This window comes from Podarcis bocagei (genome assembly GCF_964188305.1).
Source record: "Podarcis bocagei genome assembly, chromosome: 9".
In the NCBI taxonomy this organism is placed as follows: domain Eukaryota; kingdom Metazoa; phylum Chordata; class Lepidosauria; order Squamata; family Lacertidae; genus Podarcis; species Podarcis bocagei.
In genome coordinates, this window is record NC_138134.1 from 33,034,344 (window position 1) to 33,054,048 (window position 19,705).

At 43.3% G+C, this 19,705-nt stretch overlaps 1 protein-coding gene across 4 annotated transcripts in view; it reads right to left on the reverse strand.

The window, feature by feature from the left end:
* Nucleotides 1-19,705, reverse strand: part of GALNTL6 (polypeptide N-acetylgalactosaminyltransferase like 6) — a 474,855-nt gene that overhangs the window by 72,304 nt on the left and 382,846 nt on the right. The window lies entirely within an intron of this gene.

A 19,705-nucleotide genomic window follows, 5' to 3' on the forward strand; every position in this document is an offset into this window, starting at 1 on the left:
TGCTATGTGTACAGTAAAAGAAGTCATTTGGCTGAAAAGATTTCAAGACGCTGTTATTATTATTAATTATTATTATCACCATCATCATCAGCCATAAATTCTTCTTGAGGCTTCATTCGCAATGAAGGGATTTTTATTTTTATGATTTTAAGCATGTACTTAAAAAAACAAAACACAACTAGCTTTTTTGAGATTCTATCTAGCACCAGACTTCTATTCTGCTGCTAGGCACCCTTGTTCATTTAGCCTGAAGGCATTCTGGGATGGCTTGCCTTTTGCAAGTGCCCTTTTAAACCCATTTTAGAATTCACATTATGCCAATAGCATCTGAGGTTAAAGCGCTTTACTTGAAGCCTCTTATGTGAACAGCATCCTGTTTTGAAATGCTTTATATGTGAACTTGGGAGGGCTGATTCATTTCTGAAGTGGAAGAATTGCCCTCAATCCATGGGCGTAGCCAGAATTTTTGTTGATTTTTTTTTTTTTAGAACCGATGTGATTAGTCAGTTAGTTATGTATTTCTATTGTTTTACTTGATTGGGGGGGGGCAGCTGCCCCCCTGCCCCTCCTTGGCTATGCCCATGCCTCAATCAACTCTGCAAAATGATCCTGTAGATACCACTATTGTCTTATAAAAATGGTTATCACGTAAGGCTTGGAGGTGAAGGAGCTTTCAGAAAGTTACTCACCTTGCTTACCTATGTCCACCTCTATTTTCCCTCATTCAAAGTGCTCCCTACTTTATTTCTTTAGGCAATAGTTAAATGGCTTTTCTGTGTCTAACATAATCCATGCATTAAGGACATCAAGGTTAGATTCCTCTAATGTGCAGCACATGGGGATGCCTTTGAAGACTGCCAGGAAATGCCAACTACACATCAGCTAGCTAATCTGATCATTTCTCACCATTTTAAAAGCTCCTCACTTTCCAGGGACAATTTGAAGTGCTGGTTTTAACCTTTAGAGACCTAAAAATGGGTATTTGAAGGAGTGCCTTTCCCCATACAAATCTGCCAAGACGCCAAGGTCTGCAGTAAACGTTCTTCTCAGTGTTCCTTAAGCCTTCAGAACTCCGGCAGGTAGTGACTAGGGAGGGGCCTTCTCAGTGGTGACACCACACATATGGAATGCTCACCTCAGAGAAATTAATAATAATAATAATAATAATAATAATAATAATAATAATAATAATAATAATAATTTTTTATTTATACCCCGCCCTCCCCAGCCAAGGCCGGGCTCAGAGCGGCTTACAAGCAATAATAAAAACAAGATGAGTGATTACAACTTAAAAACAAAAATAAAATACAACATTAAAATAATGGAACATTAAAATATTAAAATGGAGCCTCATTGCAGGAGAAGGAAAAGAAAAAAGAAAAAGGGGGCGGAGGGAATCAAATTGGCTCCAATCCAAAGGCCAGGCGGAACAACTCTGTCTTACAGGCCCTGCGGAAAGAGATCAGATCCTGCAGGGCCCTGGTCTCATGAGACAGAGCGTTCCACCAAGTTGGGGTCAGTGCTGAAAAGGCCCTGGCTCTGGTTGAAGCCAATCTAACTTCCTTAGGGCCTGGGACCACTAGGGTGTTGTTATTTATGGACCTTGAGGCTCTCCGTGGGGCATACCAGGCGAGGCGGTCCCGTAGGTACGAGGGTCCTAGGCCGTGAAGGGCTTTAAAGGTCAAAAGCAGCACCTTAAATCTGACCCTGTACTCCACCGGGAGCCAGTGCAGCTTGAAAAGCACTGGATGAATATGCTCCCATGGCAGAGACGCTGTGAGGAGCCTCGCTGCAGCATTCTGTACCCGCTGGAGTTTCTGGGACAGCTTCAAGGGCAGCCCCGCGTAGAGCGAGTTACAGTAGTCAAGCCTGGAGATGACTGTCGCATGGATCACTGTGGCCAGGTCGGGGCGGGAAAGGTAAGGGACCAACTGCTTGATGCGGCGAAGGTGGAAAAATGTCGCCTTGGCTGTTGCTGTGACTTGCGCCTCCATGGAAAGGGAGGCGTCAAGGATTACACCCAAACTCTTAACGGAAGGCAATGGCACTAATTGGGCCCCCGCAAGAGAAGGGAGTTGGTCCCTCATCCCCATGCTATCCCGACCTAGCCATAGGACCTCTGTCTTCGAAGGATTTAGTTTCAATCGGCTCCCACGAAACCATCCAGCCACAGCTTCCAAGCATCTGGTCAGTGTGTAAGGGGCCGAGTTGGTGTGGCCATCCATCAGTAGATAGAGCTGAGTGTCATCAGCATATTGATGACAGCCCAGCCCAAAGCTCCGGATAATCTGGGCAAGGGGGCGCATAAAGATGTTAAAAAGCATTGGGGAGAGAATTGCGCCCTGCGGCACTCCACACACCAAGGAGTGGCGTGACGACATTTCCCTCCCTAGTGCCACCCTCTGTCCCCGACCAGAGATAAAAGAGCACAACCAGTTACGGGCTATGCCCTGTATCCCCACGTCTGCAAGGCGATGGTCCAGAAGATCATGATCGACCATGTCAAAGGCTGCTGACAAATCTAAAAGGATCAGCAGTCCTGACCCGCCTCGATCCAGTTGTCTACGGATATCATCTGTTAGGGCAACCAGAGCCGTCTCCGTCCCAAAACCAGGACGGAAACCGGACTGAAATGGATCTAATGCCGATGTTTCCTCCAGAAACCTACCAAGCTGTTCAGCAACCGCTCTCTCAATTACCTTACCCAGGTATGGAAGATTTGAAACTGGGCGGTAATTGGATAGGTCTAAGGGATCTAATGAAGCTTTCTTTAAGAGTGGACGCACCACTGCTTCCTTCAGTTCCCCTGGGAATGTCCCCGTGTCAAGGGACAAATTGATAATTTCAACCAGGGGGGTCCGCGCAACATCTGGACACTCCCTAATCAGCCAAGACGGGCACGGATCAAGGAGGCAGGTGGTGGGCCTACCAACTTGGAGGAATCTATCCACATCAGTAGGGAGTATCCGATCGAAATGGTCCAAATTAGAGGTTTTCTAATAGTTTTCCAAACTATGTCCCTCTGCAAACCATTGCTCCAAAACTATACTGCTCCACTGCTCCTGGGCAGCTTCAGGATCCTGGTCAGGAGCAGGGGGAGGGGGAGACCCCCACCATTCCTCATCAGAGTAGCTCTCAGGACGGTTCACAACATAAAATTAAAATATGAAAAACACAAAATCAATAATCCCCCCTTCCACAACACATTTAAAACACATCAGATGTTACTCCCCCCCGTGTTGTTTTCAAACAACTGAATTGCAAGAGCCAAATAAATGAAAAATTGTTAAATTTCCACCACTAGCCTTTTGCTAATACTCTCCTTAATGCCTTGATTATGCAGATGTACACAAGATAACCCCTATCTAAAAGGCTTCTCTCTTGGGGGAACTAAGCTGTACATGCCTTTGTGTCAGCCTTCCTGAACTTTGGTCCACAGATGCTGTTTAACTACAGCTCCCATAATCTCTCAACTACTGGCTGGTTGTGGGGTTTTTGCCCAAAAACATTCTACTCCCACAGTCACCAACTAAAAACCTATGACTATGAGAAACCCACAAGAACATGGGTGCAGTGGGTCTCCTGCTCATACCCCCCATAAACTGGTATTCAGAGGCAGTAGGCCTCTGATAACTGGAAGGAATACGTATTCATTAGAACTAGTAGCCATTGAACAGTGCAACTTTCAGCTGCACTGAAGTGCATTGTGGGAGTGCCCAAGCATTAGGGAACACAGTGCTTAGAGAGTGTGATCGGATGGTTCCCAGCACCAGCAGGAACCAAGCAGGTTGATCTCTCTGCTTTCAAAATAAAAATTAAAAGGCTGAGTCTTCATAGAATTGCATAGTGATACTAGTTTGTACACCATACCCACTCTGAATAATATTTAAAGAGTTGTGTATGATAATAAGATGCTATAATGATCATTAGGAAAAAAGTGATATGTTTTCCTTATCTGTACTTAAAAAGAAACTATGGCATTAATTACCATATTTACTCGAGTCTAATGCACCATCAAATCTAATGCGCACCTCAATTTTCAGAACCTTGAAACCAAAAAAAGTATTTGCTGGTGAATGTAAATGTGCGATCGAATCTTACGCTCATCTTAATTTTCGCAATGTAATTTGGCCGAAAAGGTGAGTATTAGATTCGAGTAAACACAGTACATATTTTTGTCATATTTTCCTGCAAAAAATGCATTTCTAAATGTATTTTATATCAGAAGTGACACATTGTTGTTGTTGTTGTTGCTTAGTCGTTTAGTTGTGTCCGACTCTTCGTGACCCCATGGACCAGAGCACGCCAGGCACTTCTGTCCTCCACTTTCGTGGAAGTGACACATATTTTCAGCCAAAACCTGCACCAGAAGTACAAAATCAGAAGAATTAACTATATTCTGATTTGTATATTGGTGTGGAGGTGCAGATCAGGTGAACTGGTATCAAAAGTCACAGAAAATCTAAAATTTGAAGTATTTCTACTGGACTCATGCACTGTAGCTAAACTGATTCTTCAGCACCACATTACCCTATGTACACGCTATGCTTTGAATATTTGCGAATCTGTCTTAGTTATATTTCCTCACTTTGAATGGTATGTTGTGACTGTGTTCAGCTACTGTTGGGTGCACTGAAGGAAAACTGACGGATCAAATAAGGCTGCCCTTGAAGACCTCCTCTGACAGGTCAAACTGAAAGGCATACAAACATGTATGGAGCTAATAAGCCAAAGAGCTTCCCTAACAAGTAGTTCTCTTTGAAATCTCAGGAAGAAAAGCAACACAAGTCCACAGCCTTAAAGACAGAATAACGATTTCCTTAAAAATGCCAGACGACTCTCCTGAGAGCACTTTCTTCTCTTGACTGACTGCATATCCTGTGCTGCATGCCAGAATTTTAAAGGAGTGAATCTTTAATGGAGTGGATTTGTGCCAAGCAAGTCAGAAGTAGCATTGCGGGGACTGGACAGCCCATTCCACATCTTGTTAACACCGTTGTAGAGCCAGTCCAATGATTCAGTTGAAGGTTTCATTCCCAGAATCTCAAGAGCCGACTTGCGTTTTTAGCAATCCTGGATTATCTATTGCTCAACAGTAGTGCCACAAATGTTTAAATCAATACACAGCTGATTTAGTAAGCACATTCATTCACAAAGAGAACTGGGCATCGCCTTCTGTAGTTTTACTGATTTCTAGTTCCCATCACCGTGGGAGGTTCTTTGTATTTGAAGCAATCGCAGCACTAAATTATTTCAATGCAGAAGGGCATTAGACTATGAAAAGGCAAGATGCCATGAGATCCATTTGCTATTCTGTCCTGGGCAAGGAAAGCTACAGACACTACATTTCCAATAACCAACAGAATGAATGGCAACTTCCCTCCCAAGCAGAGGTGCCATCTTCTCAAGTTGAACGAGGATGCCTGATGCAATGTCCTGCATGGCGAGTCAGGGGACAGAACCAAACACCCTCTGAACATTGAGGGTGACCAGCCCCTTAAAGAAAGACATTGGGGGTGCAAAACTGCACCAGCCCCTAGGAGCCGGTACTTATGCTCCCAGGGCAAAGAGCAGCGTGGTTGTTTTTTGCGGGAGCGGGAGAAGACATATTCAAATCAGGACTGCGCAGGGGCAAAGAGTTAAAGTTCAGCTCTGCCCCCTGCTATACTGTGGTCCCTACCCAGATGCTTCCTCTTCCCCACAACTGTTATTTAGTAAAAGGAAACTGTTATGTACTGAAGTTCTCACCCTGGGCCAGCAGGGGGATACTGTAGATAGTTCAGGTCCACATATGCAAATAAGGGATCGAAAGTGACGTTCAGTGATTGGATAGTTATAGAAAATGGTTACTGTTGTGTTCTAGTGGAGCTCTATATAAGCAGGCTGGCTGAACCCTTCAGTTCAGTTCTGTTCTGGCCTGTGAATAAACAAGAGCTGTTTGAAGAATCACTGTGTCATCCAATATGTTCACCCACAACTTAACAGAAACAAGAAGCAAGCATGCAAGAAGGATACGCCATGTAATTAATTCTGTAGTTTGACCCTGCTGATATGAAGTTTTGCTTTGCTGTTGGTTGGGGCCAGGGTTCCCTGTACTGTACAATGCTGGATCACATTCAGCCATGGGGCTGAATTCAGTGGCACCCTTCTGTTCAGGAAGAGCGTTTGATACACTGGAGGCCTCTGCTAACTGAAGAAAACGACAATGATTTTTGCTCATCTGGATTTGAGAATCTCCAGAACAGAGTAAAATGTGGCATTGGGGGAATCCATAAAAATCACCTTCCTTTTTCTTCCATTAGCAGAGGCCCTTGCATGGTGAAAGGTTCTTCTGCAAATAAAAGGACTTCTCCTGTTTGTGGAAAGAGCACAACTGGGTGATAAACAGTGTTGGTCATATTCATATTTAGAGCAGACCCATTGAAATTTAAGGGCCCAAGAAACTTAAGTTCATCAATTTCAGGGGTCTACTGTGAGTATGACTTACATTGATTATCACCACTTAAAAATAGCCCACAGGATTAGGCCCTAGCCCTTCATCTGACTGATACACTGTCTGGCTTAATATTTGCTGATTTCAAAACAACTCAGACTCATGGCAGGATCTCCTCTAGTTTGGTCGATTCTGTGCTGACTTCCTCCTATGTGCAGACTCAGGCAAATGGAAAATAATTCCGGTGAGTAAAGAAATATCATGACCTTCTGGTTAACACCCCACTTGACTCGAGCGCATGGAAAATGTACAAAGAGCGCCAGAGTCTCATTGCATGTTTCATTATCAAAACCGCTCTCGTCTAATAGTATGCTCCCTTGCACATTTCCAGCTGGCAAGATAATATCTTCACTGAGCCATCGGTGTAATGTGTTAAAGTTTTCACCACCTTTAGAGCCTTCAGCAAGATGAATGGCCATAATTCTTTCTTCAAATAACTGTACAATGCTAACTTGAGATAGGGTTATTTTTTTAAAAAAATAGTGGTCTAAAAATACAGCCAATAAGTCAAAGGGGCTTAACATGAAAAAATAAGTGCTATACTTTAAAAAAATGCTAATCCAATGCATAGAAAAAAATATATAAATCCTTTTTTTAAAAAAATTGAATGTCTGGAACCAATCACAGAATGCAACCTATTCTTATGAATTGCGAAGCTAAATGCAATTCATCCAGCTCTGATGACATTTTCAGTAATCTGTTGCAAAGAACTAGGTGGAAATATACTAATCCCAAACTTCATTAGATATATTAGCCAGGGGGAAAATCTACTGGACTAATTACACACACCTTGAAGTCACTGAGAAACCCCTCACTGATTTTAACCCTTCTGGATAATGCTATTTCATTCATTCTGGGATCTATGTACAGTGGTACCTCTGGTTAAGAGCTTAATTCGTTCCGGAGGTCCGTTCTTAACCTGAAACTGTTATTGACCTGAAGCACCACTTTAGCTAATGGGGCCTCCCGCTGTTGCCGCACCGCTGCTGTGCGATTTCTGTTCTCATCCTGAAGCAAAGTTCTTAACCCGAGGCAATATTTCTGGGTTAGCGGAGTCTATGTAACCTGAGGTACCACTGTACATGCTGGATATGCCACAGTGATCTGAAATCCTCACTTGAAAGGGAGATGAATGGAATTCCATAAGCATCTCATTGTCACAAGATGCAGCTTGGCTTTTCCTTGTATAACAATTTGGCTCTTTATATCTGATTCAGCTGGTTCTGCATGCAGATTGCAACTGTTGGTTAGCTATATTTGTTAAATGGACATGAAGACAGTCATAGAAGAAGAAATGCTGAGTGGGGCTTCTAAGCCATGCTCAGGATAAATCCATTGAAACCAATGGACTTTGGAGTTATTCAAGACCATTGATTTCAGTGGGTATACTCTTTTGAGTATAACTTACTTGGACCATTCATATGGCAAAACATTCTTTAATCATTCAACATGGAAGGCAGCCCTGTTTAGGGAAGTTTTTAATGAATGATGTTTTAATGTATTTTTAATCTTTTGTTGGAAGCCGCCCAGAGTGGCTGGGGAGGCCCAGCCAGATGGGCAGGGTACAAAGAAATCATCATCATCATCATTAGGGCTCTACAGGATTTTATTCAGGTGTTTGCCTGTTATTTGCTCTTGAAAGTGCTTATTTACCGTAAAACACATTTTGTTTATGTGGTTATGGAAATTGTAAATAAAATTTATTAAAACACACTTTCAGGGGTAAAAATTAGCCACAAGGGAAGTGAATTCCAGCAGAAAAATAGTGGGACACCAATCCAGATCAGCAGCACATTTAAGATTGGGGATCCATGGGTGCATTTTCTCCTCTCCAAAATAGAAGCAGACTGGCTAAATGTGCTTGTTTAAACATGTGCCTAATGCCATGAGTAGTTGGCCCTGGAGTTTCTCAATTGCCAGGTCCTTTTTTTTTTGTTGGCATCCATCTGTCAGGTAAATCCCTTCCCTAATTGCTCAGAGTAGTTCCAGTGGCTCCAGCATCACTTCTCCATGTACCTGTGGCCTCAGAGTTTCTCTGCATGAGGCATTTTAGTGTGGAGGAAGCAGATCTGTGTTTCACTTCACAAGCCTATTAGAAAATGTGTCTGAATATATTACAGCAACAGGCCACTGACTACCTTTTCTGAATGAGATCTGCACTCTCAGTTTAGTTTTGTGATATTAAATAACAGACCGACCTTTGGAAGACTTTTAAAGTAAAGTTTACCTTTCTTTGCCAGTAGGTGGGGGTAGAAGCCCGTAATCTGCCATTCTCCAGCTGTCTGGCACGCTGGCAGTCTTGTGTCCGCAATTGGACATGTGAAAAATAATTGAGTTCAGCTTTCCTTACAATAAATAGATGAGGAAGGTGAGCTTCGCCTACAATTTGAGCATTTGCATCATGCGTGGCAAATATTCTGACACATCATTGAGCCTCACTTTTCCAATTTAAGGTAATTGTTCTGACTCGGGGAGGAATAACATCAAATAAGCTAATTTTAACGAAGTCAGATGCTAAGCTGTTAGCTTTTGGTCAGGTGTTACAGGCAATTCAGTGACCTTACACGTGGCAAAACAAGTTTAGTGTCATCTTGAAATAAAAGGGGTGTTGTCTAAGGACCAGGCAAGCTAGTTGAAATGGCTCATCCTGGTCACCAACAAATTACTCCATACAGGCATAGGCAAACTTGGCCCTCCATATGTTTTGGGACTACAACTCCCATCATCCCTAGCTAACAAGACCAGTGGTCGGGGATGATGGGAATTGTAGTCTCAAAACATCTGGAGGGTCGAGTTTGCCTATGTCAGCTCCACAAGCTTGGAAAAGGCCTTAGGGTTGGCCCTACCATTAGGCAGAGTTAGGCAGCTGCCTTAGGTGTCATGAAAAGGCAGCAAATAAGTTATTTAATTGATTATTTCATTTTTATGCCAGCGAGAGTGAGAGGTGCTTTAGGGCTTTTCTGCCTCAGGTGCCATAATATGAGTTTGATTCACCTTGATTTGCGGTGGGGACCATTTCATTTCTCCATCTCCAAAATATCATGGGCCAGACATGCAATTGTACCCTTCTATAGTGCATTGGATCTGCAGATCCAAAAATGGGCTTTGCTGCTGCAGACAAGCCAGTTTCTGAATCCCCCAATGCTGAAGTTTTGATGTATGCTGCAAGCCTCAAGCCTCACCCACATTAGTAGTAGTAACTGATGCCCACATTCCCACTCCAGCATCAGAATTTCCCCTGTCTCACTGCCTTCCAGCCAGGTCTAACCAAACTCAAATGCCTCTTAGGGCATTTACCCAGCTAGCAAAGGAATGGATGCAGGGCCGTACATAACACATGAACCTGAATTGTTTCCTGCTTGGCAGGGGGTTGGACTCGATGGCCCTTGTGGTCTATTCCAACTCTATGATTCTATGAATTTTTCAAGTCTAATTTCCATAGTGAAATTCTTCACAAAATGAAAATGATTGGCTAGCAACAGTATTGATACATACATGACAACCTAAGGCAAAGAAACACTCAGGAGAAGCAGTTGATGTGAGGGGCATTGTTGACGTTGGCTTTCCTCACTCCTTTTCAGGAGACAGTAACAACTGCAGAGTTAAATCTGAAAGAAAGAGCTCCATTTCATCCTTGGTCAGCCAGCTGAGCACTGGAAACACAGAGGCAGAAATAGCAGAGAGCTCTGTACAAATAATATTATTTTTTGGCCTGGTGCGGAGAGGAACAACCCCTATGTCTCTTAATTTTAATGAAATTCCCTTAAGAAAATATATCTTCGTATTGTTCACCATTGTTATGTTATCTGTGCATCTTTCCAAATGTTCTGCATAGTTGCTTAGAAAATATAAAATATCAACTATCACATTCTCTATGTTTCTGGAGCGCTTCCTCCCCACCCTTCCAAATCAAAGCTCGGCCACGTGTAAACGCTCAAGGGAACACAAAACCCTTTATGGCGTTCACAAAAACCCCCACCAAAAAACTTGAGCAGTTCTGCAGAATCAGCCAATCTTTTTTCTCCCCCTTTTCTGTGTGCAAACAGGAAAAGCAAAAAGCAAAACCACCAATGTGGGCAATGAGCTTTTCCTCTCATTACCTGGAGAGGAATGTGCTCTCTGGGTGGCTAACTGAACCAATGGGTAATTAAAAGTAAACAATAGCTTCAAATGCTAGGAAGAATGTGAATACACAAACACAAAAATTAAGAGACAATGGAGACAACCCAAAGGTGCTGAGCCTCAAGCTTTTTGTTCGCCTCACAGTAAATTGTGGATTTTTGGAAATGCAATCACAGCACACTACAAAGAAAAGGAACAAAGGAGAGTGAGGATGAGAAAGTTGCAGACACAGAAGAAAGAGCTCTAAGCTGCATTAATCATCCTCCTCATCAGGAGAGGCTCATCCTCTGTGGCGGAGGAGGAGCAAAAGCTTCCTGGAGAAGCATCACTACCGCTTGTTGGGAGGAAGGAGGAGGGCGAGGCAGCAGTGAGGTTGGGGCTGCAGGCGGGAATGCTGGGTTGGCTCTGCCAGCGTGTCTGTGCAGCCCCAGAATTGCTGCCACTTCATCCTCACCTTTACAGCAAAATAGCAGCATGCTTCTGCTGGGAGGCTATTGCTGTGGGTACACAGGTGGCACTGTGGTCTAACCCACTGAGCCTCTTGGGTTTGCCAAGTGGAAGGTCAATAGTTTGAATCTGCTCGACGGTGGTGAGCTCCCGTTGCTCTGTCCCAGCTTCTGCCAACCTAGCATTTCAAAAGCACACCAGTGCAAGTAGATAAATAGGTACCATTGCAATGGGAAGGTAAGCAATGTTTACGTGCTCTCTGTCCCATTGCACCAGAAGTGGTTTAGTCATGCTGGCCACATGACCCGGAAAAGCTGTCTGTGCATAAATGCCAGCTCCCTTGGCCTAAAGCGAGATGAGTGCCATAGTTGCCTTTGACTGGACTTAACCATCCAGGGATCCTTTACCTTTTACCTATTGCTGTAGCATCAAGCTAATGGATGAGCCTCTCCCAATCATCGCCTTACCATTTCTAGAGTGTTTCAAGATTTCAAACAAGCATAGGCAAACTCGGCCCTCCAGATGTTTTGGGACTACAACTCCCATGATCCCTAGCTAACAGGACCAGTGGTCAGGGATGATGGGAATTGTAGTCCCCAAACATCTGGAGCGCCGAGTTTGCCTATGCCTGATTTCAAACATTGCCTAGTTACAATTCTTAAGCAGCCCTGGAAGGTTGGAGTGGAGAACCAGCAGCCCTCCAGACTGATGCACTCCAAGAATGCCTGCCAAGTCGCAGGTTCCCCACTGCAATTTGCCATGCTTCTATTTTGGAATACTTAAGTGTGATTATTACAGACTGGTGTTGGGCTCTACATCCAGGCCGCCGGAATGCTAAGCTAAGTCTGTGGTATCATTTCCCAGGATTGTAGTTGTGGGGTGGAGCCGAGGCTGAGAGAAAGCACCTAGAAAGTTCGTGAGTGGAAGAGTTCCTGAATCACTGCTCAGTCTCTGAGACACTATGCTGCACAATGTACTGCTATGGTTTACAGCAGGATAGGGAGAGATCTAGGTCAGGGAGTTCCATTCGGGCAGAAGCAATGAAGTACTGTAACATGATATGGCACCAGAGTATTGGGATGTCATGCCTTAAGAGCTCAATAGAAATGAAGTTTATACAATTGCAGACATTACAGTTAGTCACCTTGGGCGGGTTTGCCCTAAAACCTAGAGCAGGAGTGTATTAAGTAAATAAGTAAGTTAGTACTTTTAGGAATTTGATATCTGAGATGAATACGCATCGTCAATTTTTGCCACCATGACATCATGGTCTGTGTATAAATTTGTTCTTATAAAAGGCAAAATGTATCTATAGCCAAATGAAATGTTTTTATTGCGTTCCTCCCTTATCATGATTGTCTCTCCCTTTCATCATGTAGGGTTTGGATGCATGTATAAGAGTCAGCAGGGCTTGACCAATTTACAAGTTCTCACTTCAAGGTGACATTTTACCCTCAGATTCTGAGCCATGAATTTGAAGAAATAGTTAAGCATATTTTCATGAAAAGGGAAGAGACAGAAGACAGTCTTCACAAGTTCAAACTGGTAATTGCAGTGGCGGGTGCCTAAGTAAGTTTCTGTCTTTCAATTCCAGATGATAATGTCACCCACCACGCTACCAATTGCTTCTTATTATATTCACGTTTCAGAGAATTTTCATGAAATGCCATGACCGACGGCAATTCACTATACTGACCAGTTTCAGTACCTTTTCTTATTAAGATTATTCTTGCCATTTCAGTTATCATGTGGTTGGTACAATTGACAATTTCGTGCTTAGACCTCCACCCTTTCCTTTGTCCATGGATAAACAGAAATCTGCTCTTCCAGCAGGGAGGCTGAAGAAGTTTGGCTCTCACCTTTTGCTGGAAACCAGTTGAAATTGAGGAACCTACATTAGCCATGCCTATTAACTTCAATGGGTCTTCTCTTAGGAGGAATGACACTGAGTACCACCCAAAGTTGCTTCCAAGAGCACAGAGTATGTTCTCAGTGTTTGTATGGTGGCTTCTTAAACACCTTTTCTGGGAGACTTTGCTGGTGTGGATAAAGTTGCCGAGATTACTGCATCCCACAAAATTAGCCATCGGTGGCTTGCATGGTTTGCTTTTTGAGTGCCTGCTACACAGCCAGGATTATTTAAAAATGGGTCTTGGGCCTCCTTTACCATCAGCATCAACAACAGCATCTAGCAATGGTGTTGCTGCCACTTCCTGGGAGGGGTGACAAGGAGGTAAGATCTGCATGGAGCCAATCTGATGTTCTTGCCCACACAAACTTGCTGTTTCCCCTCCCAGAAAGTGACAGCACCACTGTGGCTGGGACACTATTGCTGTAGCTCTGCCCCACTAGACGAGTCACACCTGAATGCTTGCACAGCAGGAAAAAGCTAAACTTGACTTAGACTGCTGTTCAGTATTTAGTTAGTAGTAATAATGGCCTATATCCTTAGGCAACCTAAGGAAGTTCATGGAAGGAAACTTTCCTGCCCCTTTTTCTCCCAGGGCATCACAGGTGGCTACTTAGGGATGGAAAACTCCCCTGCTGTGAATTTAACTAATTTTATGTAGGGAAAAGCTTCTAATCCATGCCACTTTGCAAACTGTTAATTTAGCCCCAAATTTGGCCCATGCTCTGGACCAAGGTTTTCAATAGAGTTATTATTATTATTTTTTCAAAGCAGTATACTTTACCTTTCTTCTTAAGGAGATTGCAAATGTTATTGTCAGACTCAAGCAGTTTGCCCAGGGCAACAGGTCACCTGTCCTTCTCCTACTGATGTGTTTGGCTCCAGTAATTACCCTGGGATTCTTCAATTTAAAAGGCATTTGTGACAGTTTAGGAAAACGAACCTTGGGCTACTTCAATTTATAAGGCAAGGTTTAGGAACCACAATGACATAAGGAAAGTCAATTTCCATATGAGGCAAATCTTGTGATGTGGGGCCTTGATACAGGTGAGTCCGACACCGACTGAAACTTTGTCCCTTGACAACCAAGTTTCAAAATTCAGTGGAGCAACTGCCCACTAATATGCAGTGCTGCTGGCTAGGCTCTCAGTGGTTTCTATCTCTCATGGCAGAGGTAGCTAATGCAGGGCACATTGGAGTCACATTGCTAGCCAAACAAACACAATGCTTATCACGGGAGCCACCGCATACAGCACAGCAGCCACTTTACTGCTTTGACACGCACCGAAATTGGCCACTGGAGCGCATGTGCTGACCTGATTCGATACCAATTGCATGACATATGAAAGCACCCCCAAATATCCTTTCAAGTTAATGGAATGTAGCGGGAAATTGACAGCTCTGGAAAGAAGCAATTTATTTTTACTTAGAAAGGGAGAAAGCAGAGCCATGGAACCATGGAGAGCAGAAACCAGGGAAACTTCAGTGCTTTTCCCCAAACCATCAACTTTTTATCCAAAGGGCATGCTACCAGTGCAGAATTTTGGAAACCTTAGCTTCGGAGTGTACATTTCCCTCTTGCCTAGGAAACATATATATATTTGTTATATAACTTATCAAACTATATCCCACCAAACGTTATGTCCAGACTCTCCAAACTTACTCAGCAGCAAGGCACTCCAGTACTACATGCCTAATCTGAAAAAGCCCCACTGGCTTTAATGAGGCACCTTCCCAGGTTTATTGGTATAGAATTGCATTCTGAAAAGCAACACTCTCCCCCCTGCAATTTAGCACACTGGTGAGGAAACTGATATTGAGGTGCATGTGTCCCAGATGTCCCAGCATCCCCTACAACAGCCTTCAGCAACCTGGTCCATCTAGATGTTGTTGGACTGTGACTCCCATCAGGACTGGTGTTCCAACAACATCCGGATGGCACCAGGTTGGGGAATGCTGCCCTACAACTTTGATGCACACCAGTAACTGGTATGCCCACTGCGGAAGAAAAAAATACTGCAACAAACCAAAAGGCATAGCATGCTGTCCTGCTATGCCCAAAAAGCATAACATTGCATAGTCTTCGAAAAGTGATCATAAAGCTGCATACTCAGAATTGTTGATTGACTTATTGCAATATAGAGCACAACCTATACAAGGCACAGTAAGCAGAGGAAATGACAGGGGAAATAGCTCAAACGTAACTTCTTAGGCCTAAGGTAGACTTTGTAGAGGAGTGCCTGATTCCCTTTTGGTTTGTCTGGGCAACTGTGGCCTAGCAGCCCCAAGAAGACTCTGGTTGTGTCTCCAAATGTGCTGCATAAAGTTTTCTATGCATCATCTGCCTCCGACCATGAGCTGAATGCAGAATCATACATTCTGGAATGGGAGACCACATAACTTGGACTACAAATATTCAGACAAAATTCTTCTTTTATCTTCTCTATAATTGCATGTGCATGGAACAAGGACTTAATGATTATTATTACTATTATTAAAAAACAAAAAAAGATGGATAAAAAAATCCCAAGACCAAAACAAAGATTGCATTTTCTGCAGCTGGGCTCTTGTTTGCTTTGTAATCAGGAAGCAATCTGCTATGTGAGCGACAATGTGGATGTAGGTGCAATATAAACTAACAATTCGTATTTCAAGGGTGTAAGAGTGTCCCAATTCTCCACAATCAAGCATTGCTGCACAGCAATAAAGTGTCCTGTAGGAAGCCTCTGCTCCCGTTGCAAAACAAGATGATGGTCAAAAGAGGTAATTTAATTCCAAATGTTACCTGCTAAGGCTGCCGATGGTTGTTCAGCAAGCTGCCCAGCACTGTCACAGCAAAAGTTTATCTGGCAGAATAGCTTTGATTGTCTGTGTAGGGGCAAGACATAGTCATACAATTTTCTCTGCTTGCATCCTCTGCCGTAATAGTTGGGCAGACAGTTATCTTTTTTCTTTTTTTTTAAGTGACCAGACACTGATTGTTGTTTCTTTTCAGATGCGTGACACATCTGAAGCAGATGGTGTGACCTTCTTATTGTGTTGAGGAATGCATTGCCTTTAGTTTCTATTTTAAAAACATGACATAACCAGCACTATTCCACCCGCCTCTCCAAAGGCTAGGTTTTCACTTGGTTTGAACCATAGTAAGATAATATGGTTATTGGAACCAAGGAAACCATATCAGTGTTCCTCTACAGTGGTACCTCGGGTTACATACGCTTCAGGTTACACACTCTGCTAACCCAGAAATAGTGCTTCAGGTTAAGAACTTTGCTTCAGGATAAGAACAGAAATCGGGCTCCGGTGGCGCAGCAGCAGCAGGAGGCCCCATTAGCTAAAGTGGTGCTTCAGGTTAAGAACAGTTTCAGGTTAAGAACGGACCTCGGGAACGAATTAAGTACTTAACCTGAGGTACCACTGTACTTGGCAATTTATTGTAGATGTAGCACTTTTCATGAGTGCAGTTTTTTCCAGTGCCCAGTAATATCATTGCCATCAAAATCTTGAGGCACTGAGTAAACAATCTATGGCCTTTTAAATGTATTTGTGGGGTTTTTGTTCTTATTATGATATGTAGTGAAGGTGCCAAGTGAGCCCCCGTGGGGAGAGCATTCCATAAACAGGAAGTCACCACAGAAAACCCTGTTCTTGGGTTGCCACCCACTAGACCACTCATAGAGGGGCAACACTAAGAAAGGCATCAGATGTTCATTTTCTGCTTAACTGAGCCTGGAGCTATATGCCTTTTCTCTTTATCTTTAAAGCCGATAACTGTTTTCTAACCTGCTCCATTTTACTTTTGGATACTTTTATAGATTACCTTTGCAAGCTGAAGCCTCTTTTTTTTTTAAGAACAAAATTCAATTTAAAAAAGTGTGTGCAGTCATTAGGCAGTATCTGCCCCCCCCTTGTTTATTCTTTTTATACCCTACTTATACTAACCTCATTAGCATCTTCAAGCATTTTCTCAAAAGGTAGGGGCAACCGTTTGAAATCCTTGAATCCATAGGAAACTTATTAACCAAAGGAGTTTTAATTAAATAGAACCAAATGCAGTCTTTAGCATAAAATCAAATTAAACGTACAAAACAGTGACTTTCACTCTATACCAGCTAATTACTTCCTGTGTTTTATGTCAGTAATAAGGACAGGGTAGAATAGTTTGTGGTGGCAGGTTTTGTTCTGAGAGCTTCATTTCAGAGTCAAGCCTGGTGTTTCAGGATTCAGCAGGCAAGGGAATGCAGAACAATTGGAAGTGGCTCAGACAGTGGGGCGGAGCTGCTATCCTACCTTCTCAGCAGGTGGGGTTGCTGTTGCTTCTGATGAGTAAGAGGGCAAGGTGATGGGAAGGTTGGTGTAGTGCAGACACAATGGCAGGAGCACCAGATTGGCTCCACTAGTGCATTTGCAGCGCACCAATCTCCCCTCTTTCCCCCTGTCTTCCCAGTAAGCAAAGGCGATCCACCTGCCAGGAAGCTAGTGCACTGGTTCCTCCCCACCTAGCGTGCTGTTTCTGGACTCCACTATCCCAAAGCACATGGAAAGTTAAGGAAATGGTCCTCACTTCACACACTTTCCCTCAAATCCATGAGTGGGAGTTTTCTTTCAGCTGTTTGGAATTCAGCATTCTGTCTCAAAAGACTATGGGAACTGGCTTACTATCATCTTACCTGCACTCTCCAAATACATAAAAGAGGGCAAGACCTATTACCTCACCCCACCCCAGTTTATCCTCCACATCCTCTTGTCAAGTGTCTTGGGTCTCCTTGACCCCAGTGATTTGTTTGCTTCACAAGCAACTGCCCTCCGCCCTCTTGTGAGGTAAAGATGGCTGATGCTGATATTAAACAAGGGACTGTTGCTGATATATTGTTTTAAAACAGCAGGACACACAGGGCCAGCCCAAAGTATCTCTCCCCTCCCCACCCCAGCAATCCTCAACTTATTTCCTCTGCATTGTTTTCCGTAATAACTTTGTCCAGTGAAGTCTTAAGTTTTTTAGTTTACCATTTGATTGATTACAAGGACAGGCCTAAAATGCCATTTCAGAACCCAGAGTTGAGATAACATGGAAGTTGCCTTGCATCCAACCAAAGCCCTGCCTTACCTCTAGCTTGAAGCTGCTTGGCCTGCCTTGCATCCAGCCAGACTGTCAGAGCCTTGTTTTGCATCCAGTCTAGGGATGGGCAAAGTTGTTGGTTTCCCTCAGTTTCTCATTATTCCATTTACTTCTCCACATTTACACATCAGATTGTCACATTTTTTTATTTTCAATAAAAAGGGAGTTATGCGTATAGGGAGAAGGGGGCATGTTGCATGCTGAAGCTGCATATAATTTCACTGGTGCATTTAACCAAAGCAAAGGAAGTCATTTTAAGACAGAACTATCACTTGATCATTTTTGGAAGAGTAAAGTTTACTTTGCTTTATTGCCCTGGAGGTTGAGCTGGATGATCCCTGAGGTTCCATTCAGCTCTATGACTTTTTGTAAAGCAAACGGATATGCAAACCTCTAGGTATGGCCTGTTGGTGCTGTTTACATGGCCTGCAGTCGTGTGCTCCCTATTTTATTGCAGCAGGTAGATTTATTGAGGAGTGAAATGCAGTTAAAAGCTAGAAGTACCAGGGGAGGCATTAATAGTTCTTAGACTTTTAAACAGAACAAACAGATTTTAATCTCCCTTTAAAGTTGCACATGTCCCTCCGCTGGGAGTTATGTACTACCAAACTTTAGGAACATAATGTAAATCTGAAACCAGTTCCTCTAAGAAAAGAGCAAGCCTTGATAATCCCAAACAAATGGGCTGATCAATTGTGCTTAAAGCAATTGAGCACACTTTTTGGAAAAGTGTAAAGCTTCAAGACTGGTGGTGAAATTTTGTTGATGTCCTGGAACTGAACTTCAGCAAAGTAGTGTAGTGGCTAGAGAGTGTTTGGATTAGGACATGGGAGAGGCTGATTCAAATTTCTATGTAGGGGAAGACAATCCCTCCATCCCTGGTGCCTGGAAGTTAGGCAAACCTCAAACCTGTGACTCCGAACTGAATTCCAGGAGCACATGCAGCTGGGAAGGCTATTCCTCTACTGCCATGCAATGACCAGAAGCAGCAGAAGGCTTCAGTACAAACCTTCAGAATAAAATACTGTTCCTTTAAACCCACAGTGTTCCTACAAGGAGGAAGAGACTGGGACACTGTCTTTGCCATAAATCTACTTAACATCACAGCTGGCTCCAGGCATTTGCTGGACCAATAAGCTCCCAGATTGTCCTGATTTGCCTTACATTCAGCTTTATCTTACCATGTTCTCTCTTGTTCCGACCTTGCTGTGCTTTGTCAAGCTGGTGTGGGTCAATGGGTCATTGGGCTAGGGATTCCCTGCTTTCCCACAGCCTTAGTCTTCTTGCTGTGGTTATTTCAGGAATGCAAATCCACTGTCCAAGAGGGCTTGACCACAGTAATCATATACCCTTTCTTGCCTGTTCATAGTTGTAAAATGGAAAGGAACTAGGAAAGTAGGCAGCTATCATGTCTGAATGCTACTTGGTACTTTAATAAGAGTAACCAGCATCTATGCACAAAATAATGGTGTTTGATGACGTTAGTGTCATTTGGTTGCATACATTGGACTCCATTTAAGTGCAGCATCTTGAACGTCTCCTGATTTAGTCCCTCTAACGTGAAAAGAACTGAATCAGCTTCTGAATACTAAGCACTTCAGTTTAACTAGCTTGT